Consider the following 25,273-nt stretch of genomic DNA (forward strand, 5'->3'; position numbering starts at 1 on the left):
CCACCTACCCCTACCTTCCCTCTTTCTCTCTTTCTAATTCACCATCTGTTTCTCTACTATTCTCTCAGAGTCCTTAATACTCACAACTCTTGGAGCTCTAGTCTAAGCCATTTTCTCTCCTTTCATTTAACATACTCTCTTTAGATAATCTTATTGAAAATACTACCTATACATTGATGTCAAATCTATATTTCACACCTGCCTTCTTTCCAGAGGTCCAAGTGATAAGGATTCTCACCCATACATGTACCTGCAGCTCACCCTCATCAGAACTGAATTCAACTTTCTTCCCTACAAATCTTCTTTACTGGGCCAGGGATTTAGCTCAGTGGTTCCACTGCCTGCCTTGCAAGCATAAGGACCCAAGTTCGATCCCTGGTACCAAAAAAAAAAAATCTTCTTTACTAGGACTCTCAACTTCAACTGGAGGCATCATCACTGACCTACTTGGCCCAAACAGCACTCTAGAGATCACCTTTCACCCCTTTCCCCCTCTCACATCCCACATCCAATCACCAAGACTTGTTGAGCATTTCCATCTCCTGCATATTTCTAGGTATCTAGCTTAAGATACCTTCACTGGACATTGTTTCTTAGATCTCCAACCTTGTCCCCTTAATCCATGTATTATCCCCAAAACCAAAATAAAGCAAATTCTGCCTGTAAACACTTCAAAATTCAAATAAGATCTGCTTCTGAGCTAATAATATTTTACCAATATAAGTTTTGCAATTTTGACACCATACTATGGTTATATAAGATTTTATAATTTGGAGGAAACTAGGAGAGAGGTAGTGAACATCCTACAAATTCTGAAAATTCCTGAATCTTACACTGTTTAGCAATAAAGAGTTAATTTAAAAATACTCCTATAATTACATAGGATTATATATAATTATATATATAATTTTTCTGCCCCACTCTTTCTTAAAGTCCTTAAATAACTTTTGTATGTCCTTAAATAGACCTACTACCCTTACAATGGTTTTTAACCCCATTTAAGTTCTAGTCTACTGCATGCTCTGTTCCCCGTTTTCTTTCTTTGACCTATACTACAACTCTACTAGTCTCTTTTAACTTCTCAAAAAAGTCACTCACTCTTTTACCTTAAAAACTTCAAATAAGCTGTTCCATCTGCCTAAAAGTGTTTCCCCAAATCTTAGCTTGGCTTGTCATCTGCCCACTTTTCAGATTTCTGCTAAATGCCCCTTCATCAGGGAAGTTTTCCAGCCTTCCTGTACTGATTCATCTCTTCAATCTAAATGTATTGACTCCTCTGTTAGCAACTCCGATGGCATCCTTTACTTCTCCTTTCATAATATTCTTCATACTTGAAATTTCTTGATCAGTATTTCTCCTCACACCAGTAGTTTATAAATCCAACATGGACTGATAATTCATCTCTGGCAAGAAAATATTTGTTAAATAAATAAATGAATGAGGCTTACAAAATGCTGCTAAAATCCATTTTATCATTTTTTAAAGGAGGCTCTAGATTGTATATACAGTGGTATATTGAGTGATATTCCTTTTTTCTATAAGTAATGATACTTTTCATAATAGCCTATAAACCAACATTTCAGGTTAGTGATATACAAAATATTACAGATTCTGAGGGAACTGGTATGCTAGTCTAGATGTTAAATTAGACCACATGTAGTTTAAGATGGATTGCTATGCTTTCATTTAAGTATCTAATAAATGGGAAATTGACACAAATACATACTTCAATTCTTGAAAAGGCTCTCTATGGAGTCTACAGACTCATTCTATGAAATATGTGATAGAAGAGAAACCATGAAAGATGGCCACTCATTATCATTTTTTCCACTGTTATCATGCCATATGTACTCAACTTTTTACATTCCTACTGCAGTTTACAGTTAACACAAAGTGCCTGGCACCCTTGTTAAACATTTTCAAGTCTATTGCACAGATGTCATAATGAGTACCACATTATTTCAAGAGCCAAAAAGTATCCATGGTATAGGAAATCATCAGTTGGAGATTCAATTCTTAGTAAAAATGAGGGAGATAAGAAAAGTAGAGTTAATTAATGCTATAACCAGGACTAGAAGACAGGTTTCCTAAGACCTAATAAATATTTGCCCATATTTGCACATGGATTTTAATAATTTCCATAAATGTACCAATTTGCAAGTATTTCCATCTGGCATATTAAATTCTTGACTTCTTTTCATTGAAATCTTTAAAAGTACAAATAAATGTTAAACCTCTAAATTTGGAAGCAACAAGAATGCAATTCACATTTCTGATAAAGATGAATCAATTGATTAGTATTAAAATTCTTCAGGTTTTTATATATTTATGACTTTTAAGACTTCACTCTTAGGTTTTGTTTTCTTATAAATTTGCTTTAAATTAAATTCTAAATGAGGGAGTAGGGATGTGAAAGTAATAGAAAGCTTTATGATGAAATCCAGGAAAGAACTCCCAGCAAGAAAAGAGATATGGCACTATTCATTTGGGGGAGAGGGGGCTCAGGTGTTTTAACAATGTGCTGTCTCTCAATGGCAACTGTACCATTTATCTTTTTAATGGTAATTTTTCACAAAAGACATACAACACATATCTACCCATTCATGCAGTAGATTTTTTAGTATGTGAATTAGTGTTCATCATATGAGATTTAATGTACTCCCTTTGATATTAAAATCATGTTTAAAAGCTTATAAGGGATAAGTAAATAAGGAAGTAGGCCATGTCTTTTTCACATTATTTGTAGTAAGGTTTTGGAAAGCAGAGCTCTCCACACTCATCCAGAAAGCCAGGCAGCAAATGTCTGCATGGCAGCAGCCCTACAGAGTTGCTGCAGGAAGTTGCTGTTCAGGGCTATTTTCTGCTACTTCCTACTGCTTGGCCATGACTCCACAGCCTCTCTGACCTTCAGTCATCTCATCTGCAAAATGAGCATGAAAATAACATCACTTTACAGGTTGTGGTGAAGATCTAACTATAGTAACTGAGACAATTTAGGTGCCTAGAAATGATAAAGGCAAATTCATGGATATTTATCATTAAAATGCAAGGGCAAAATGTGAGCCAAAAAATCTCTCCTCTTTCAAATTGTAGGTGTTGGGTTTCGTGTCCCAATGATGAAAAAGTGACTAGACAGACAGTGATCACAGAGAGTATTTCCAACCACATACTTATCTAGGTCTTATATTTTTAAAGTAAGTTTCATCTAGATCAGTTAAAATTCAGCCACCGTGACTTCAACCCAGAGACTCAAGTTTAGTAGATCTGGATTGGTACTCACTATCCACATTTTTCACAAGTACCTCAATATTTTGTATATGTGTGTGAATGTGTTTGTGTATGTTTGTGGTGTGTGTGTATCTCCAGATATTTACATGTGGAGAAACACTATTCTTGATTGTGTGAGTTCTGGGTTATTTTTAAATTAAACCAGCAGAGAATTCTGTCTCTCCTTGAAGTACTCTAGCTTCCCCAAATAAAATGTCTTCAAAACTATGCATTTGAAAACTAAACCTTGAACTTTTATATAGGATTGACATAAGGAATAACAATTTTAACATTTATAACATGTAAGATGTTGACTGATATATATTTCAATGTCTTTTTACCAATGTTAGCAATTAGACATTTTTTATTATAAATTGTCTTAAAATTTTATTTGAAAATACTTGCAGATGAAAGATAATAATAAATAATTACAAATTACTCTTTCTGTTGACTCAGACAATCAGGAACTTCTCTGAACTAGGGTAAGTAGCCTTAGGCAGAAAACAGCCAACTAGCTGTCCAGCCCAATCAACCCAAACCCAGATGAACCAAAAGTGGAAATAAGTAGAAATGATAGAGATTCTGTCTTTGGTTTTAGAAAAAAACTATTTCTAATATGCCTCTGTGCAAAAGGGTTTTGGTTCAACTTTGTTTTTACTGCAAACTCACACACGTAGTTTACATGATTTTTTTTCTTATTTCTTGGGCTAGGATGAGGTGAACTCCTTCTAATTAAAAAATCCATTTATTGCATATTTGATCTTGGAATAATTTCTTGAGAAAATTTATTAATAGACTATATTTAAATCATTCTGTTAAAGCTTTCCCTGCCCCTCCTCCAACACACTCAAAAGAATTTCAAATTCCATCAGAATTTTTAAGAAGTCTCCATAAAATAAGAGAATCTCTAAACACTGAACAGACCCTTTCTGACCACACATATTAGGTGCTTAGTGAAAACTGGATGAAAAAGGAAAAGGAATCATTTTCTAGGAGAGTTGCCACTAGGAGACTGGAAATTTGATATCACAGTGCATGTTGCACAACAAATAAATTTACTTCAGCCTTACTCCTTTGTCTTCTTCCACTTTAATAAGATTTTTAAAAGTTACATTTGGGCTGGGGACTTAGCCTCCTGCCTCGCAAGCGGAAGGATACGAGTTCCACCCCGGTACCAAAAAGAAAAAACAAAGTTACATCAACCATGATTCATATGTCGATTCTAATAATAACAGTTAAGTCACTCACAGTATTATCATGTGGAGCTTGTTTTGTGGAGTTTTACATGTGGTAAGATTATAGACCATGAGGGAATAAAAAGGAGAAAAAAAAAACCTTCAAGAAATAGCTCCTTTTTTCCCCTTAAATTCTTTTATTGGTACATTTTAGGTATACAATACATTTACAATTATCATTGGGAACTTGTACCTGTACATGATGTATCTTGGTTCTTATTTTTTCCCCATGTCCTGCCCTCCCTTCACCCCCTCCACCCTTCCCTATTTACAAAGACTTTGGTTCCATTTTTTCCTTTTCTCATATTTTTTCTTTTCCCTTCTTTCCTTTCTCCTATCCCTCCCACTTCCCTTACCCCTGTGGACCTTTTCTTCCTATTTCACATTATCTATTATTCATTTTAATCCTTATTTACACTTTCAGTTTCTCACACCAGAGAAATTATTTGGTATTTACACATGTGTGTCCTACAGATTTCACTTAAAAATATGGCCTCAATGTGCATCCATTTAGCTATAAATGTCTCTAGTTTGTTGTTTTTTTATGGCTGAGTAGTACTCCATTAAGACATAGCTGTTTAAAATGTCTCAGAACAAGAAATTCCATTGACCATTTTTTGGCCTTGTGTCAACCATTCAACTTTCTATTGTATTTCAATAAAATACAAAGCCTACACTGTGATAACCTGGATAAGCTGACAGTTGAACTGAGGAAATAAAACATGAGGAACACATAGATAAGCTTGATTAAAACACAAATGTTTATCATATATTATTTTAAACACTAAACAGAGCCTTTGTTCCTTTTGGGTGATGATCAATGTTTCTGGTTGTTTTTTTCTACCTTTTTAAAACATTTGCATCACATTTATTTGTTCAGTTTCCTTCTACCATTACTTTAGGTCACTTTGAACTTCCTGATCTTCAAGTATCAAATGGTATCTTTAAGTCAAATCAGAAGTTTCTAGAATTATTTCATGTTTCTGAATCAACCTTTCAAACAGATAAATGAAACATACTATTTTTGTGGAGTTGGCTCTACTTTAATATTTTGAGGATTTAGATATTTTCCCTAATAAACAGACTTGTACCAATCCTTCTTAGGAAAACAAAGAAATGATTATTTTCTCTCCATAAGAACAAAGAGGCAAGACATTTTCTATAGTTTTGGAATGAAATAACTGTAAGCAAGCTAACAAGAAATGTAGTTGGTTGTCTCAACTATTGAATTTTCTTTGAAAATCCCTTACAGAAGTTTAAATAATATCACCTCTGTAATAACAGGACACATCCTTCAAACTCCAACACCAGTGCAAGTAAGAGAGGAATGACTTCTGGTCCCACACTGGAAACCTGAAGGTAAGAAGGCCACATCTCCTGTAATGTTCCCAATGACTTAAACAGTGGATCCATGCATGTCAGATGACTCACAATTATATTTGCCCTGAAGTAGCATTTTAAAAGAATGAAATAATGAAGAGAGAGTAAGCAAAGCTTTAGATAGTGCCTTAACACTAGATAATTTCATACTTGGAAAAAAAATCTGTATTTCTCATGAAAATTGAGGACATTTGGCATTACTGGGTCCATTTCTCAAGTCAAGGATCACAGGGCAAGAAGACTGGCTGCTTCCTTGACACAGGATAGGTGCTATTCATCCATTTCCCAGCCTGTCCACTTCACTCATCCATAGCTCCTCCCTGGTCTCAGTAGGCATCTGGGTAAACCTAACCACATTTCCACAGAATATGGCAAATGGACATTTAAAGGATGAAAGAAGTATGGAACAGATTTCACTTCTGCTATATATTATACTCACTTGCTAAGTTTGTTTTTACATTTGAATTTCTTTAAATTGGTAATATATTTGTACATATTTTAAAGGTGTAGTATAATAGTTGTATGTTTGTATATAATGTGTAATGATTCATTTATAGTAATTACCATTTCTATCTCAAATATTTATCATTTCTATATGTTGAAAAACTTCAATCTCTTTTTTCTAGTTACTTTGAAATGTATCATAACTTAGGACAGACTATAGTCATCCACTCTGCTATGGAACACAAGCACTAATCCCTCTCAAATAAATGTACTTTAATACCTATTATCTAATCTTCCTATTACCCCAGCCCCTCCCCTTCCCACTCTCTAGCAACTATTACTCTATTCTCTACTTGTATGAGACCAATTTTTTAGTTTCCACAAATGAGTCAGAACATGCAGTATTTTTTGTCTTTCTGTGTCTGTCTTATTTTTTTTAACATCATCCAATTCTATCTATGTTGCCAGGTGATGGTTAAGTGATTGTGTCAAGTTGAGAAGTTTAGTTAAGAGAGGCTTGCCTAAATCGGCTCAGCAATTCCACACCCTGGGGCATGGGTGATCCAACCTAGGGCAGCTCCTTGCCTGGATGTTATAAAGAGGAAATGAGGAAGGCTACAGGTCACACCTGCTTCTGTTCCTTTGGAGGAGCTCTCATCTTCACTTTGAACATCATTTCCTGCCTTGCAGCACAGACTCTGGCTCCAGACCTTCGACTTAATCCTTTGGTCTCCAGTGTGAAGACAGACCTTCTGGACTCTTCCTCACCCGACTCTAGGTGGCCACTGTAAGCCAATCTTATAGATTCTTATGTATTTATATATCTTGTGTTATATATATTTCTCTACCAGATACTGACTGATACATGCCACAAATGACAGGGTTGCATTTTTTTTCTACCATTAATTTTTTAAAGACAATATTTCTAGGCCCTAATCTAGACCAACCAAATCAAATTCTCAGGCCTGATACCCAAACAATAGTATTGTTAAAGTTTCCAAAGTCCTTCCAGTGTGAGGCATGGTGGAAGTTAACTGGTGTAGGCCAAGAGTCTTCCTATTTTTGCTCATATTTTCCATAATAAAATTTTTTAACCATGTACCCTCACCCATAATTCAAACTTGGCACCCAAAATATTTCATCACAATTTTAAAAGGATGAAAAAAATGTAACTGCTAACAAGTAATAAATATTGATATTTTTAAATAAAACCATTGTATCATTCTTTTATCTCCCACTTTTTGTATATTTTTTGAAGTGCATGAATAAATTCTTAAACATCAGAGATTTTTCTATCATTTGTTTTTGTCTTTTACGTACTTCCCTCTAGAAAGATTTGCTGTTGTTGTTGCTGTTGTTGCTAGCGATTATTTTAGTATGAATTGGTTCAGTTTGATTTTGTGGTGCTGGGATTCAAACCCAGAGTTTTGTGCATGCTAAGCTAAGTGTTCTACCATCAAGATACACCCTCAAGAAAAGTAAGATATTTTTAGGCTTAAAATTTTTTTATTGAACAATCATCCTCTCAGATACATTCTCTGGTAGGTAAATCTTTGAGAAAAGAATGCATTTGTAATTTGAGAATCTGAGAGTTGGCTTCTTTACATGTATCCATGCTCTTATACTTTTGACTTAACTAACCCCCTCCCTCCCAAAACAGAGCTGTAAAAGGGGGCTTGTATGCTGGCAGTTTCTTTAAGGATCTTTCCCTAAGAAGGAAAATAAATGCAAAGGGTAAACAGGGAAAGAGGGAGAGACAGTCCAAGCAATCACTGAGTTGGTGATCACTGTGGGCAAGTAGGACACAATGCCACTGAGGACCCTCTACAAAACCCCTGGAAAATATGTTCCAGAATATCCTGGAAAACATGGAAGAGGAGAATACATATTGGCACCCATCTTTCATTGGTCTTGGGTTCCCTATGAGGGTTTGATTTCCATCCCCTTTCAAATTCGTATGTGTAGAAGAATCTGTGGTGGTTAGGGTAGAATTTCAACTTGATTGGCTTTAGGATCGGCCCCAGGGGATTGGTGGAGCACACTTTCAGGTGTGTCTGGGTGGGTCATGCAGGCATGGCCTTGGAGTTCCTGTCCGGTCCCTTGCCCCTTTCACTGGGCACTCTTCCCCTGCTTTCCAGCTCCCTTGAACTACACAGCTTTGCTTCATCATGCCCTTCCCACACGACGTTTTGCCTTGGATCGAGCCGATCATGGACTGAGCAAATTAAACCTCTCAGCTTCTAAGTTGTTGATATTGTGTTGGGTCGCAGTGACAAGAAGGTGACTAAGACAAAAATCCTAGCAGTAGTATGAGGTAGAGAAAAAGTAAAGGGAAGTGGAGTTGCAGAATGCTCCTATCATGTTACACTTGTGTCCAGTTGGTTGTTTTGATTAGAGCTAAACAGACAGGTGGGCTGAGAGCACGTGAAGATGGGACAGAGAGGTCTTATATTCTCTTGGAAAATCTTGGTATTTCCCCACTGTGTCCGTTGAAGATCATCAATGTAGGGAAAACTTCAAAGAGGTGATGTTGGGTATAAGTTCTAGGAAGTAAAACATTGATAGCCAAGTCTTTCACGCAAAGATAATTTCAAAAGATGCAACCAAAATTCTAGCACATAATATACAATGATGCATTGAAGGAATTATAAATAGTTTGGCAGTGAATATGTATATAAAGAGTTAATGATGGAGCACAATGAAGAAGCTAAACCACAGTGGACTTTCTGTACCATGATAAAGAACATTCTCTTCATTATGAAGGCTACAGAGAGATAGGGGAAGATCTTGAGCAAGAGTCTCCTAGTAAGGGAAAAAGACTGTGTCTGTAAGGATGGAGAATACACCGAGGAATTATTTGGGAAGAAAAATCATGCAAAGCTCTAGCAGCTAAATGGCATGGAGAAGAAAAGAGGTTTAGGATGACTCAGAGACTTCTGACTTGAACAACTGGGTTAGTGACTAAGTAGCATGAATACAAGCCCCAATTTACTTAAGTTTTAAACAAACCAGGTCTACGATTTCCCAGTTATTTTCTATGAGTCAGACTATCTGAGAAAAACTGTTAATAAGGCCCACACTTAAATGTCCATCTCAGAAGTCACCTTTCCTTGAAGCCTTTCTTACTTGCATCTAATGAGATGGGGGTCTTTCTCTCCTCCACGCCAGGCCTAGTTAACTCCAGTATCTACAGGAAAACTTACACTTTGATGTTTCTGGGAGCCTTTGCATGATGAGATTAGAGTCCCAAGTTAGAAAATAAGGTGGCCCTTCCTTTAGGGTTAGGGAGGTCATCACAAAAGTCTAGTCACAAGCCAGGTAAGAGAATGGAGACTGGTGCTAGGTGTGGTGGTGCATGCAGGTAATCCCTAGATTCTGGAAGGCTGAGGCAGGAGGATTACAACTTCAAGCCCAGCCTTGATAACTTCATGACTTTGTGAGACCCTGTCTCAAAATTTTAAAAAAAATTTTAAAAGGGTAGGGAAATAGCTCAATACTGCCAAATAAAAGAAAGGAATGTAGATAGGGGCAACTTGGCTATTGAAAGGCATTTGATTCAAATTTTTCAAAATAAAAAGTATATACTGCTCAAGGTTGGCTTACAAATCATCCATATTTGGAAACTCCACGTGGCTCCCTTCTTGAGAAAATACCTAACTTGCTCATTTGACCTAACATAAGGGAAAGAGGTTTGTTCCTAATTAGACTTCTGCAGGCAGACACAGTGGTTGGACATATCCCTGCTTATATCTTCTACTATACTTCCCTACTTTATAAAACTTGGAGGTGGTAGTAAAAACAATGAAATGATGTATATGAAAGCACATCAGAAACTACAGAGTGCTTACAAATGTGTAGTATCAGTATCCTCAGTAACAGCATGAAGCAAACTGAAATATTCACCAGGACTTTACTTCCAAAACCCAAGAGGCAAGAATGAGGGTTACATTCATAACCATAAACCAGGAAAGTAAAAGGCCTTCTTACAGGTCATCATTACCAGTAACTAAAAATGATCATCATTTAATATATGTATATCTTTTTCATCATTTTGACATAAGCTTTTATCAAATTAAAACCATTGCTGCTAACTTAATGCCCATTAGTACTAAGCTTGAGACACAAATACTGAATTTTACTTTTCTTTTTTTTAGATATTCTGTCTTATTCATTCTTAATAAACAAGCAAGAAAATCTATCTTCTAATTACCAGGTATTTAATTTCAATTACTCTGAATGTATAATACATTCCCATGGTGATTAAAAATATGATTTACAAAAGACTGTCTATCAGACCCTAGAATACTCATGCATTTGCTTTGCAACATCATATTCCCTGATGTAGATACTATGCATTTCAGCTTGGCCCGTGTTCAGCCTAGGGGTCATATTTTTGCCATAATTTTTCCATCTTGATATTTTTTTTTTCTTTTTTGGCTTTGCAAACTGGGAGTCTGACAAATACACAAGCATTAGTTTTCTAAGACAAAGTTACACATACAAAATAGATGGAATAACATGACAAAAGAGTACAAATGGAAACTCATAATATTCCCCACCAAAAAAAACTATATTAAAATACTAGAATACCTTGATTAGAATATTTGATTTCCAAGCAAACAGAGTGACCTTAAAGTTCAAATTCATACATGAACACTATTGAGTATATGAGCAACTCTGGGTTCCAATGAAATTAGACAGGGAATTGATATTCATGCTCATAACTCTAACCAGAGGCATTTTTACCTGTCACAAAAATCTGTCATTTCTTAAGACAGAGGAAAATTTTTGAATCCCAATATTTTAAATGATATACAGAGAAGGTGTTAGTTGACTTAGTGAAAATTAGATGAGTTGAGGTATTTAAGGAACTTACAACATTGTAGCACAGATGTAAACTTAAAAGAGAGCTTCTTTGTAATAGAAACATGGATGAACACAAGGAAAGAGCTGTTTTGCACAAGAGGTCAAATAGAAGGATAATATGAAAACCAGAGTGACCACACACACACCCATGTATACACGCACACATACAGGCACACACACAGAGTACTTCAAGGACAAGAAACCTGAAATAATGTTAAAATCATAATGACATTAAATTTGTGTCCACAGATAAGAAATTCAAGAAGCTGTTGCATCAACAAAAGTCTAAGAGAATACCATGGGAAAAGGATAATCAGAGAACAGGAAATCTTTCTCGGGAATTAAAAGAGTGGTCAAGCTTCTGATTAAAATGAATAGACTGACTCCCTTACATTGCTTCCTCTTGGGATTGGGGATGGAAGCGCATGCATGGAAATATTTTTTTCATTATAAACCCTTCTATTCGTGCTAATTTTAAAACCTTATGTATGGATAAAAATTATGCAATTTATTTTTAAAGAACAAAACTAATTAAATGTTGTAGAATTTTATGATTGTACACAATTATCTCACTTTATTGATAGAATTGGTTTTGGGAAGCACTAGCTCTGGTTAAACAAATTTATACCCAATACAAGGAACAAACTGTAGGTATGTCAGTAAAAAGGTGTTAGAACTAACTGACTACCTAGGATTTGAGCTATTGCTGGATAATTTTGAGGTGGTACTAAAGCAGCATAGCTTTTTTCTAAATTGGATGTTGTCAGAGAGCAAGAGCAATGCTGTGATGGAACAGCTCAATAGATCGTACCTAAAGAGAGGGCTGAAGAACAAGCCTAAAGTCAGAATTAGTAAAAAAGCAGATGCCACACACTTAGCAAGAGACAGAGAGCTCTGGTAATTTGTGGCTTGCACAGTGGCTGTCTGATGTGGAAAGTCTATGAGATTGTTCATGTCCAACAGAACAACATGACTTTAGCTGCAGTATCTGTAGTATCTTTAAGGTCCAGCTATGTGTAAGACATCAGTTCCTGGATGCCACCAGATCTTTCTTTCTTTCTTAAAAGAGAAAAAAAAAAGACAGATATGTCTAATGAAGAGTATATCTGACTTGTTATTTTGACTTATATGAATTCATTCTTATATGTGGAATTTTCCCCTTAGGAAATTATGCTGTCCTTAGATATCAAAGACAATGTCCTAATCATTTACATACACTTACAAGAGTCAATCCAAACTGATCAGATTTTCACTCTTCCCAAAGATGTTAAAAGAAACTGTCCTATCATCATCCAGCTGTGATCTGAAAGAGCTGGGATTGGAACTGGTATTTCAACAAAAATCTATGGTGCTGTGCTAAAATTGCCCATATGTGGCATTCTAGTAAGACAGAGGCCTTGTCAGTGTTTGGGAAAAGATCAAATTGGACTTTGTTCTGCAGTATACCTTTCACATGGGTTTTGCCCTTTTGGTGCATGTGTGGAGTGGGAGAACTCTAAGGATTTAGACTTAACAGCTTACAGCAAAGGGACTCCTGAGACAGATGAAAACCTGAACTGTCAAGTGCCATCCTCATTTGACAAGGCTGGTCTTGGGCTAGGACAACAGATGTTTCTATGGTCTCTGCCAAAAAGTTTAGTGGGGAGATGATGTGAGAGTTGCAGCAGAAGGTATGACAGATGTATGTACAATACAAGAAGCAGAGGGCTGGCAATGATGAGGGCCTGCTCCTGAGGCTACTGCCAACAATCACCATCATGGAGAACACTGAGTACAGTAAGTGTAGCAGTGTTCCTTAATATGGTGCCACTAAGACCATATTTATCTCATCCATTAAATGTACCAGTAAGGAAATTAATGTGTATATCATTTGTAAGATCATTCATGAATCTGGTGAATATTTAATGGGCACCCAGAGTGGATGATGTGCTAATAGCCGATGGTGAACTTTGTGAGTAAATATCCCTGTCCTCAAGGAGTTTTGATATAAGTCTTAGTGTGACTTTATCTGTTGTCACTTACTAGTTGGGTGGCTTTGGGAAGATGTTTTAAATTTTTAAATTCTCTATTTTTTTATTTTAAAATGGGAGGAAAATAATGCCTTATGAAGAGAGCTGTAAGGATTAAGTGAAACAAGGCATAAAAAGTTCTCAGCACTGATTATAGTGCTCAATAACTGTTATCTATTATTATATGTAACAAACTTTTTCACTACTCCAGTTATTTAACTAAAGATAATTTGAATATGTCCCAAAGAATGTAGAAGGTGGAGAAAAAAATCATGAGCCAAAAGATATGATTAAATGGAACAGCAAAAGTATATAATCTCCTCCATCAAATATTTTTTTAAACCATTAAACAAAATTTCTCCTTACCTAGGGAAGAAAGGATAATGGTTCCCCAAAGATATTCACTTTTTAATCCCTGGAGTTTTTGGATATATTACTTTATATGGCAGAAAGGACTTGGAGAAGTAATTAAGGATGGACTTTGGGTTGAGAAGATCACTTTGAATTATCCATGTGGGTTCAAAATAACTAATCACAAAGGTCCCTGTCATCCAGATAGGCAGAAGAACCAGAATTGGCGTGATGCAGTGTAAGAAAAAAAACTGGATCAGCACTGTTTCTTTTGAAGACAGAATGGGAGGAACTGTCTATCTCTAGAAGCTGGAAAAGACATGGATTCTCCCCCCTAAAACTTCCAATTATGAGGGTAACTCTGCTGACATACTGATTTTAGCTCCTTGAGGCCCCCATCAGACTTCTGCCTACAAAACATGCAATAAAAATGTGCTGCCTTAAGCCAGAAAACTTGTGGTAATTTGTCCCAGCAGCAACAGGAAATTAATACAATGCCTCTTGGTTTTATTAAATCATCTTTGCAAAAGACTAAGGGGCATTTACTGCACATGTAGCATACATGTTAACAGGAAAGACGATAGCAGTTAACTGAAGATTCTGAATGGCCTATTACATACTTAAGCCACATATATCAAATTCAGTACAAAATTTAAACCATAGAATATCATACCTGGGTGAGTCTTCCATAACACTTCATATAAACACCTACATATGTGCTCAAGAAATCCTTTAAATTTGACATATCTTGCTGTTCACAAACAAGGGTCAGAAAATCCACTGGGAAAGTAATTGGAATATGTTCAAAGGACAGAGAGAAAAATTGTATATTAGGCCTACAAAAAATAATGATACATGTAAAGATTGACATCAGGATTTTAAACATCCTATAGTATACCTTTTTCCCTCTTTATGGTGGTTTTAATTATTTGGTGTGATTTTAGCAAAACCACAAAAATCTGAAACCTACCCCCTCCCACTTCAACAACTTTACACTTCCTAATAATTACATAGCTCATCACTTTATATTTTAAAGTATATCAATATGATCTTATTGTAAAATGGCAAGATTTGCTTTGTGGTGAGCTTAAATTTGTCACATTTTTAGGTTAAGCATTTTAGCATTCTCCAGAGAGATAGTCTTGGAATAATGTCCCAAATCAAAACAGGAAATAAACAGGGCCCTTTAATTAGAATAGAAAGTGGTTTTATATTTTTTGTTCTGCCAAAAATTTCTCTATCAAAAATGATATTCCAAAGACTAAAGCATGATTCATCATCTCTGATAAGCATATTTAACTATATATATGTCTGAAAATTTGTACATTCAGTACTTCAGAATTTTACTGAAAATTTAATTGAGCTTTCTAGATAGCCAGGAAGATTTCTCTAAATAATGAAATAATTAAGGTTTATAAAATATGTTAATAGTTCCAGGCCAAAGAACAATGGAGTAAAAGTTATAAAAACAGATAAATCAAAGTTCATGCACATTTCTTTTCACCTTCAATCACTCATTGAAAATTAATTTAACTGTACTTAAGATATATGGTGGGCCAAGAACTCCAGCAAAAGTCTTCTAGATGTCATGACCAAATTCAGTAGAGTAGCTGGATACAAGGTCAACACACAAAAATCAATAGCTTTCCTGTACATGAACAACAGACTCACTGAGAGAGGAACTGAAGACACAACTCCTTTCACAATAGCATCCCCCAAAATGAAATACCTAGGAATCAATCTAATGAAAGAAATCAAAGACTTCTACTGTGAAAAGTACAGCACTCTGAAAAAAAAGAGATCCAAGAGGATATCAGAAAATGGAAAGGCATCCCTTACTCCAGGGTAGGAAGAACGAATATAGTGAAAATGGGCATACTTCCAAAACTGCTATATAGATTCAATGCAATCCCAATTGAAATTCCAACAGCATACTCCACAGACCTTGAGAAAATAATCCAAAAATTCATTTGGAACAAGAAGAGACCTAGAACAGCAAAAGCAATTCTAGGCAACAAAGACAAGGTATGGGGTATCACAATCCCCAACTTAAAACTATACTACAAAGCTACTGTGATAAAAACAGCATGGTACTGGCAAAGAAATAGGTCCAAGGAGCAGTGGAACCAAATAGAAGATGCAGGAAAAACTCCAGACATACTCAGTCACCTCATCTTTGACAAAGGAGCCAAACATCCTCAGTAGAGGAAGATAGCCTCTTTAATAAATGGTGCTGGAAAAATTGGTTTTCAACATGCTAAAGAGTAAAACTAGACATATATTTCTCACCATGCACTAAACTAAAATCAAAATGGGTCAAAGGTCTAAATATTAAAACAGAAAAACTAAACCTGCTGGAAGAGAGATTAGGTAGAACTTGAAGACATTGGCATAGGAAAAGACTTCATGAACAAAACCACAGTCACACATGAACTAGCACAAAGAATCAACAGCTGGGATCTCATCTTATTAAAAAGCTTCTGTACAGCAAGAGAAACCATCAATAGAGTGAAAGTTCTACTATCTAGAATAGATAAAGAACTTAAAAAAATCAGACCTCCCAAATTGAAAGACCCAATTAAAAAATGGGCATCCAAAATGAACTGACATTTCTCAGACAAAGAAGTAGAAACAGCAAATAAACATATGAAAAAATGCTCAACATCACTGATCATCTGAGAGATCCAAATGAAAACAGTGCTGAGATTCCACATCACTCCAGAAAGAATGGCTGCTATCAAGAAATCAACAAATAACAAATGCTGGAGGAGCTATGCAGAGAAAGGAACCCTTTTCCACTGTTGGTGGGAGTGTAGACTGGTGCAACCACTATGGCAATCTGTCTGGAGATATCTCAAAAAACTAGGATTAGAGGTCTCATTTGACCCAGATATTCCCCTGCTGGGTATCTTCCCCCAAAAAATAAAAGCATCATACCACAGCAATAGATGCCCACCCATGTTTATAGCGGCACAGTTTTGCACAGTTTGTAATAGCTAAATCTTAAAAACAGCCCAAATGCCCATCAACTAGTGGCTGGATAAAGAAGATGTGGGGTGTTTTTTATAAAATGAAGTACCACTCAGCCATAAAGAATGAGAAACTGGAAACATTTATAGCTAAATGGATGCACATTAAGGCCATGCTCTTAAATGAAATAAATAGGACACACATGTGTAAATACCAAATAGTTTCTCTGGTGTGAGAAACTGAAACTGTAAATAAGGATCAAAATGTACAATAGATAATGTGAAATAGGAAGAAAATGTCCAACAGGGAAGGGGAAGGGAGAGGGATAGGAGAAAGGAAAGAAGGGAAAGGAAAAAATATGAAAAGGAAAAAAACAGAAGCAATGTCTTTGCAAAAATGGAGGGGTGGAGGAGTTGAAAGGAGAGCAAGGGAATTGGGAAAAAAATAAGAGCCAAGATATATCATATAATGGTACAAATTCCCAATAATGAATGTTATCATATTGTATATCTAAAATGTACCAATAAACTTAATGAATTAAAAATAAAGATACATTGTGGGAAAACTGAACCATGCTGATGCTGATAAGTAGGGAAAGCATAAACTGTATGTAAAGAAAGAATAATACAGATTTTTTTCAATTTGAAAACAGGAAGGCTACATTTTCAAGCTACCAAGGCAGAATAATTTTGTGTGTTTTGGGAGCTGAGTAAGAAATGAAAAATTCTTCTAAAGGCAACTATTCGTTGACCAGAGCAACCTTTGGCTTAGGCTTTTACAGAATTTCCTTTTTATTTTATCTATAATGCAGCAGTCACATATCAGAAACTACGAGATAGGTTCCAAAATAATTTAAAGCTTAATATTTACAACCAATCTTCTGTTGCTTTTCCTTTCAATTAACCTAGCTCTTCAAAGCAAGGATGTTTTAAGGCTAAGGCAAATTAAAACATAAACCTCCAATGTAGATGAAGTAGAGTATTCTGCAGAGACAATGAGAATAGTAGAAAGTTCCATCAGGCACATACAGGAATCAGATCTGTGTTCTAATGAGAATACGGCCTGTATGCAACTTTCTTCAGTTTCCAGAGCCTCCAAGTACTCATTTGAAACTGATGCTAATAATAACACTTATCTCTTAGGGTTAGGATAAAAATTATGGAGACAATCTTATGTAAAACATTGAATATAGTGTTTGGCACCGATAAAAAATACTAAACACAAGCTTTCTGCAATGAAAATAAAGTTATTATTACTGCTTTAATGCCTCTTTGAGAACTTTTGACATTTAGAAACTCACTAAATTTAAACGTCAATTTTAAAAGCCATTTTTACTATCCTTTTTAAAGCCAAAGATTCATTTATTTTAAATTCTATAATTACAATGGCATGAGATTATACTAATCTGAGGATTTCTTCTCTGAAATTTACAATTAAAAGTTACCTATTTTCACATAGAATGTTACTCCAAGTATTTTCTGTTTGGTTTTTTTTTTCAAACTCCCATTATATCTACTCTTTGGTCTGTCAACCTCTAACTGGCTTTTGGCCAAAAGCTGTAAGACATTGACCTAAAAATTGCTCCTCTAATCTTAACTGTGTCCTGAAATAGTTTTAATGAAACTTGGAATCTCAAAGAATCTCAGGGTTGGAAAGTATCTGAAATGTCATTTAATAAAATTTCCCTTTCCCTCATCCAACATCTGTGACATCAGTAATAAGCCTTCCCTGAGCTTATAGTGCAAACCCCTAACAATAAGATATCAGCACCCCAAGAGGTGGCTTACTTTCAGACAGTCCCGATTCTTACAGCACTTGTGACAAAGCTTCTAAATATCTCCACAGAAAGAAGCAAATGCTTGACTCATTTTCAAATGTAGAACTGCAATTATATCTCAGAAAATAAAAGCTCAGCCTTATCTCATCTTGACTCCACGGGCAGCTGTTACATCATGCATTTTTTTAAGGAATCAATAAGATGTGATACAAGAGCATAGTCCTCTTTCAAAGATACCAAGGATGGGTTCTGCTATGGTAAAGCAATGCCTACATTAGAACTCTGTTGTATCTCCTCTATCTATAAAATCCATGGACTAGCATTAGCTACTTTCTGATTGTTGAGGAGATTCTATCAGGCATGTGGTATGCATTCAACAAATGGTAGTAAGCATTAGCAATAATGCCCACAAAGTGCCTAGCAACATGCCCCATTCATAGTGTACATTCCAAAAATGTGCTTATTACTCATTAAGTCACTTGTTCATTATCCAAAACTTCAGTTATTGCCTGCCAAAAAATAAAGCTCCACAAATGTGAACACTTGAAGCACAAGAGAACAAGTTAAAATGCTAACATATAATAAAAATATAACAGGCCAACATCATTGTATCTTGGAAACAGCAGCATGATGAATCTGTGCCAAAAGTAGACCATGACTGCTTTATGACAAAGTTAAAGACCATACTGTGTTTGAGAGTGTGATTTATCTATAATCAGGATATAGGATAAATGTAGTTGGGAAATTCTCATGAAGTATTTCTATGTCTAATAAATACAGAAATATTACTTCTTCAAAAGTAGTGGCACAGTATGTGGCAACAGAGCCAATGATCACAAACAGGTTAACTGAAATCAGCAATGGCATGAGAGGTATGCTCAGATCTATCTACTCCCTTCCTTTTCTGACTCCATAGCCTCCATCAGCCCAGTGACCTAATGCCTGAAATATCTTTCTATCTGATTCTCTAGTCTCCCATTTCTACTCAGCCTGCACATAGATGCTACACATCGGAACAATCTTCCCGATACAGCAATGTCATTGCCTTGCTCAGACTTTTCCCATGTCCCTGGGCCTCAGATCATCAGATCTTGTCTCCATGGTCCAGCCTTCTAGCTTCTTTTCTAACCTTCATCACCTCCCCCTTGACTAACTGCTTCTTGAATTCACTTCCAGGGATTTTGAAGGAATTGCTTGCTACCACCAACCCACCAGTTCCTGCTTTTCATCTTCCAAGTCTATTTCAGAATCCAGTTCTTACAAGAACTCCTGCAGACACCTTTTCCTGTTCATTCCTATCTGCAGCTTTCCTGTGCTCTATTTACATAGTGTTTGCATTCACCCCTTTTACATTGCTTTCAAATGGCTTCAGTCCTCATGAACGCATGGATATTGTTTATTCAAACTCACTGGAATCTCCTTCAGGGCTAGCCACGTCCTTCATTTCCTATGCAAGCCCAACCCACCGTGAATAAAGAACCAAACAGTTCCAATTCTTTGAAGAGATTATAATGACACTACTGTTTCCAAGTGCAAGGAGAATCATCCCAGTGTCCTTGGTTTTGTTTCTCTGCTGCAAAAAGCAGAGAATGCATGGAAGAAACAATTCAGAGGGGCCACATGCCTTTGTGGCCTGCCAGTCTATTGCATTTACCACTCAAAAATTGGCCTTACATTTGTTATATAAATTATCCTCAAATAAATTAAGCAAATAGCCCACCCCTCCACAGTAGATGTCAATTGGCAGAGAGAGGAAGAAAAAAACAGCACAGCTGAGTACAAGCCCAATGCTTTTCCACCACTATCCCAGAGCTGCTTCCCTTCTATGACAATCTCTTCTTCCCCCAGCAAGTCAGGACACTTAGTCTCCTCTACCCCCCAAAACCTTGGTGTTATGATTTAGATCTGAGGTGCCCAAAAGCCTCATTTGTTTGGAAGGTGACTGGATCATGAGGCCCCATACTCACAGTGGATCCAGCACAGCTGACTTGCTGTTAGGAGGTAGGGCCTTGTCAGAGGCAGGTCAAGGGGTGAGGAGCACGATGGGGAAGGGCTATCTCCCTCCCTGGTACCTCTCTTCTCTTTCTGCTTCCAGACCGCCACAGTATGAGCAACTTTCCTCCACCCATGCTCTTCCTCCATGTCTTTTCTTCCTCGAAGCCAGCTGATCACGGCCTATAACCATGAGACAAAATAAACCTCTTCTCTTTTAAATTGTGGGTGTCCAGCATTTTCTCCCAGGGGCAAGGAAAGTGACTAAAACACTTGCCTTGGTTGTTTGTTTACTAGCCCTCTCCCTTACATTCTTCTCTATATCTGTACTTTTTTGCTATTAAAAAGGACTTTTGGTAGCTCTTCTTCATTATTATTACACGTTAACCCCATACATAACTTACTAGGATCAAGCACTTATACCCCATCCCTCCCATATCAGTCAGGAAAGAACAGTCTCTTCAATTCTCATAGCCTGTCAGTTTTCCCTTCTCCTTTTCCCGCTTATAAAAATTTTAAAGTAATATTTAGCATAACATCTCTCATTCTTTAAATATATACTCCTCTGTATTTTGCACATGGTGTATCAGTAAATACTCATTGAATGAGTTAAAACAAATATTCAAATGAATTTTAGTTTCCATTAATCCAGTAGTAATAAAAATATTTTCAGAACAAAATACTATTTCATTGATAAATCCTTAAGAAGCTGAATTAATTGATTTGTTCAATTTAATTGACCTGTGAGAAAAATTTAAAAAACAAAAAAAATTTCAGTATGTACTTTATCTAACTTTCGATTCAGTTATTAATCAATTGAAAAGAGTAGACCAGTTAGGGAAAAGAAATTAGTTTCCTTTTCCTGTATTCTGAAGAAAAAAATAAACATTTTATATTTCAATGACCACTTAGCCTAGAAAGAATTACACATCTTGCTTTGTGTTATCTGTTAGATGGTTTCTAGCCGCAAAATGTCATTGGGCCATGAAGAAATAGCTGAAAAGGGAAGAAAGTCGTTTATAATCCTCTTCTCCTTCCCCCTCCTCCTCCCTCTGACACACACACAAACACACACACACACTTCCTCTCATGGGCAGTAGCTAGTTAATCAATACAACTGAAGAACTGTTGACTGCATCTCTAGGAAATCACAGAGTTGGAAGCCATCACTCCCCGCCCCAAAATCAATGAGGGTATTTCTAGTTTTTACTGCAGAGAAAAAAAACATCTCCTTTCAGAAGAAAGGAAGAAAGGGAGGAAGGCAGGGAGGGAGGGAGGGAGGGAGGAAGGAAGGAAGGAAGGAAGGAAGGAAGGAAGGAAGGAAGGAAGGAAGGAAGGAAAAGAAAGAGAAAGACAGACTCTGGAGAACAGGTTCACAGGATTTCAAACTTTCACATCAGTGCATTATTCTGCATATCTAACCTAAATCATGTGTTTAAGAGCAAGGTAGTAATAAAAGAAATTAGAGTACAACTGTCATGTCAAAAAAGAGCAAGGAACAGCTAGACGAACAAGATAAAGCTAGATGCTGGAGGATGTCAAATTCTAAATTCTTCTCAGCTAAGAAAATCAGTGAATTAAACTGTAAATATGAGGTAGGGAGAAGACATAGTTTTAGTTAAAATGATCAAAGCATTTTATATATAAATCAAATGTATATAATATTTATATACATTCTCTATGATATATATGGGCTGTTTCTAAAGCTCTGCCCTGGAAATCCCCCTTCCTAAAATGCAACTTGTGTCCCAGTGTGAAGCTCATAGGTGCAGAGCCAACTGCTACTACAGAAATAGTTACTTTCAATGGAATCCAGTTATGTTTGGCAAAAATGACATTTTTTATCGAGGCTTTCAATTTTTTCTTCTTTTTTTAGCTTTTTCAAAATAGAATGTTCAAAATATTCCTATTGCTGTGGCTGGTTTTATGCTGAAAACAGTTTCTTTCTACTTAAAACTTGTTAATGTAATTTGACTACGCAAACTGCAAATTTTAATTGTTTTGTATTTTAAATAGGACCATCCTTACACAAAAGCTTTGCTCTCTATGTACGTATAAATATGGATTAAAAGATTATTTAACTGAGTTTTTACTTGATAATTTTTCTTTCCTGTGAAGGGCAAGCCATGTTGAGGGAGTGGTGAGAAAGGAGAAAGAGAAGAAAAGCAGAAGGCTCTAGTTGGGTTCATGGTTGGGCTAACAGCTGTTCACAGTTAATGCCCTGCATAACACACTGCCACCCTTATGCTCAACTGAAAAGCTCTGAAGAAACAGAAAGGAATAAAATTATACTGAGAATTTCACTACCTTAAAGAGTTATGCAAACTAGCTCTTTCCCTAGCTGTGCTACGACTAGCTATGCAACTATTAGCTAGTCACTTAACCTCTCTCTGAAATGGCTGAAACAGGTATCCATGTTTATTTTACAGCAAAGTCGAATCATAGCTTACACTATGATAAGCAAAGCCTACGGGTGTCTGGTAGTCTATCAGAAAAATGGAAAGTTGGCACAAAAGAGTGAGATCACTGTTCCACATTGTCAATTAATGGGGGATTTTGGTAACTGTTGAATCAAAATTAAGCTCTCCAACTGCCAAGTTGAAGTTCATAGAGCTGTTGCAGTTTTTTATTCCAATTTCTGCTGAATACAACCTGGTATATATTGAACAACACCATAATATGCTGACAGTGTTTCCAAAAATCAATTTACATACCATGTTAAACTAGCAAATCACTCATGCAAATTTGGAAAAACGGAAATTACGTTACCTGCTTGACACTCAACTCATATTATTGTGACATAAGTATGTGTAAGAGTAACCTAAAGGAGACTGCAAATTTGAAATACTGCATTTAGGTCTCTAATCCCACTTTATCTTAATTTTCCTAATACACAAGAAAAAAATAAGTATCTGAATGAAACAATCTGGGCAGGCACCACTTTATTCAGATTTGTTTCTAGCGCAAGGACCCGAGTTCAATCCCCAGTACCAAAAAAAACCCAGATTTGTTTCTAATACATCCAGATCTGGGTGGAGCCTCATATGTCACAACAGTTTTGTAAATTTTAACTACCAACATCTCTGGCAATTGTGCTTATAAATCTAATGAAAAGCAAAGAAGGAAATCCAGCCCCAGAAAAGCTTGAGGATGATGACATCTGGTAAGATCTTTATTATATATAATCCTTATATTCAGTGAAAAGATCTATTTTGAGGTTGAGGTTTTTTTCAGTAAATATTATTCCAGCAACCTACATTTTTTATTTCTGTTTTAAAGCCCAGAAGCTTTTTACTGCTGAGAAATTGTATAACTAGTATCTATGGTAAAGTTTCGTTAGACAGTACTAAGGCATTGTTTCCTAGGAAACCAGTAAAGGATTTAAAAGTGTCAAATGTGTTTACCCTTGTGATACAAGGATGACCTGGGACCTCTACTGCTTGACACCCTCTACCCAGTGACGGTAAATAAGATCAATTACTAGATGTAAAAAGGCCTCCCTAGTTCTACACATAGAACACACGCACTATTGTACTCAATCTGTTTCCTGTCTCACATTCCATCTATAAAACAGTGCTTACGAGACAAAATGGCAACAATGTATTAAGGCTCTGTAGGTAATCCACAGCAGCACGGCTAGAGAAAATGAAACCCCAGAGACGGAGTGTGGCTTTATGAGAAAGACCTTGTGATAGTTAACTGTTGTGTCAATTTGAGTAAGAAATGCCCAATTGGATGAGCATAGTTCTGGGTGTGGCTGAATAGATTTACTGAAGGCAGAAGACCACCTTGGGTGAATGGTACCAGCCAACAAGCTTGTAGCCTAAATGGAATAAAAAGGGGACAGAGGAAGACAGTCTCACTTTGGTTACTTCGGAGGAGGTCTAGTTTTTGCCATCACTTGCAGGGCAGCAGACTCTTTAGCTTCTCAGCTCAGACTGCAGCCTTCCAACACAGACCCTTTGGCTACCAACTGAACTCTGCAGTGAGCTCCAGGTCTTCCACTTTTGACTGCATCATTCGGCTCTCAAAAGCACAAGCAGCCTGACCTTTCGCATCTGCCTGACCCTGCCATTGTGTATGTGTACTCTGTGTGTGGGGGGGGGTACCTACATATATATATATATATGTATATATAATTATATTAAATCTGTTACTCTAGCGAGCCCTAATATTGACCTTCAGATCAGAAGAAAATAAATTGGACTTTGCTCTTGGCTCTACAGCTTTCTATATCCTTGAGTAAAAAGTATAACCTCTCTGAACTCAGTTTTTTCTTGCAATGTCTAAAGAACTTTGAAAGCATCTCTTTAAAAAGTATACAGAGAAATCAAACAAATTTGGAAAATTAGTGCATAGTCCTGTACTTAGGAATACATACAATTATGAGATTTCAGCTAGTGTTATAAACATTCTGCATCCTGTCATTGCTTAATTTTAAACAGTCATCCTCATCATTTGGTGTCAGCCCAAAACACAACAGGATCCTTTTTTATTCGTTAAAGTTACTGGACAGGATCCCTTTTGCACCAGTCATCTTTTCATCTCTACTTCAGCCATTCCCAGTGAAGACTTCATTAACTCTCCCTACCCTGCCAGTCTGCATAGCACATCTCCCAAACTTCAGGCCATCCTATAAATAGCTAAAATTATTCTTATCCAAAAGTCAACAGAGTAAGTTCTCTAACTTATTAATAGTGTTTTATCACTTCTCTATTGCATAAAAACATAAATCCTTCAGTGACGTGCAAATTCTTCACAATGGGGCTCAATTACACATTTGCAAATCTCCCCAGTTCTCTCCTGCATCAACTCCATACTTTATAAGAACTGGAATATGCGTGATTCCCTGAGGCATCATATTGCCTCATTTCTCTGCACTTGTCCTTAAAATTGAAGTATACTTGTAAATTGAACACAGAGATGACAAAAACTTTCCCCTTTTACGGATACTTTTCAAAAACAGTTAGTGTCCACACTGG

The 25,273-nt window shown here is 36.3% G+C and overlaps 1 protein-coding gene across 4 annotated transcripts in view; it reads right to left on the minus strand.

Annotated features, from left to right (window-relative positions):
- Positions 1–25,273, minus strand: part of Prkg1 (protein kinase cGMP-dependent 1) — a 1,307,364-nt gene that overhangs the window by 1,130,575 nt on the left and 151,516 nt on the right. The window contains exon 1 of one of the 4 annotated variants that reach the window (XM_087185545.1): positions 20,267–20,474. The exons of the other annotated variants lie outside the window; for them this stretch is intronic. The gene's annotated coding sequence lies outside the window, so the exon portion shown is untranslated. Of the gene's footprint in view, positions 1–20,266; positions 20,475–25,273 lie in introns of those variants that run through there. 4 annotated transcript variants of the gene reach the window in all.

This window comes from Heterocephalus glaber, unplaced genomic scaffold, assembly GCF_053883595.1.
Source record: "Heterocephalus glaber isolate CG9 unplaced genomic scaffold, H.glaber_assembly_v1.0 deba00001497, whole genome shotgun sequence".
NCBI lineage: Eukaryota > Metazoa > Chordata > Mammalia > Rodentia > Bathyergidae > Heterocephalus > Heterocephalus glaber.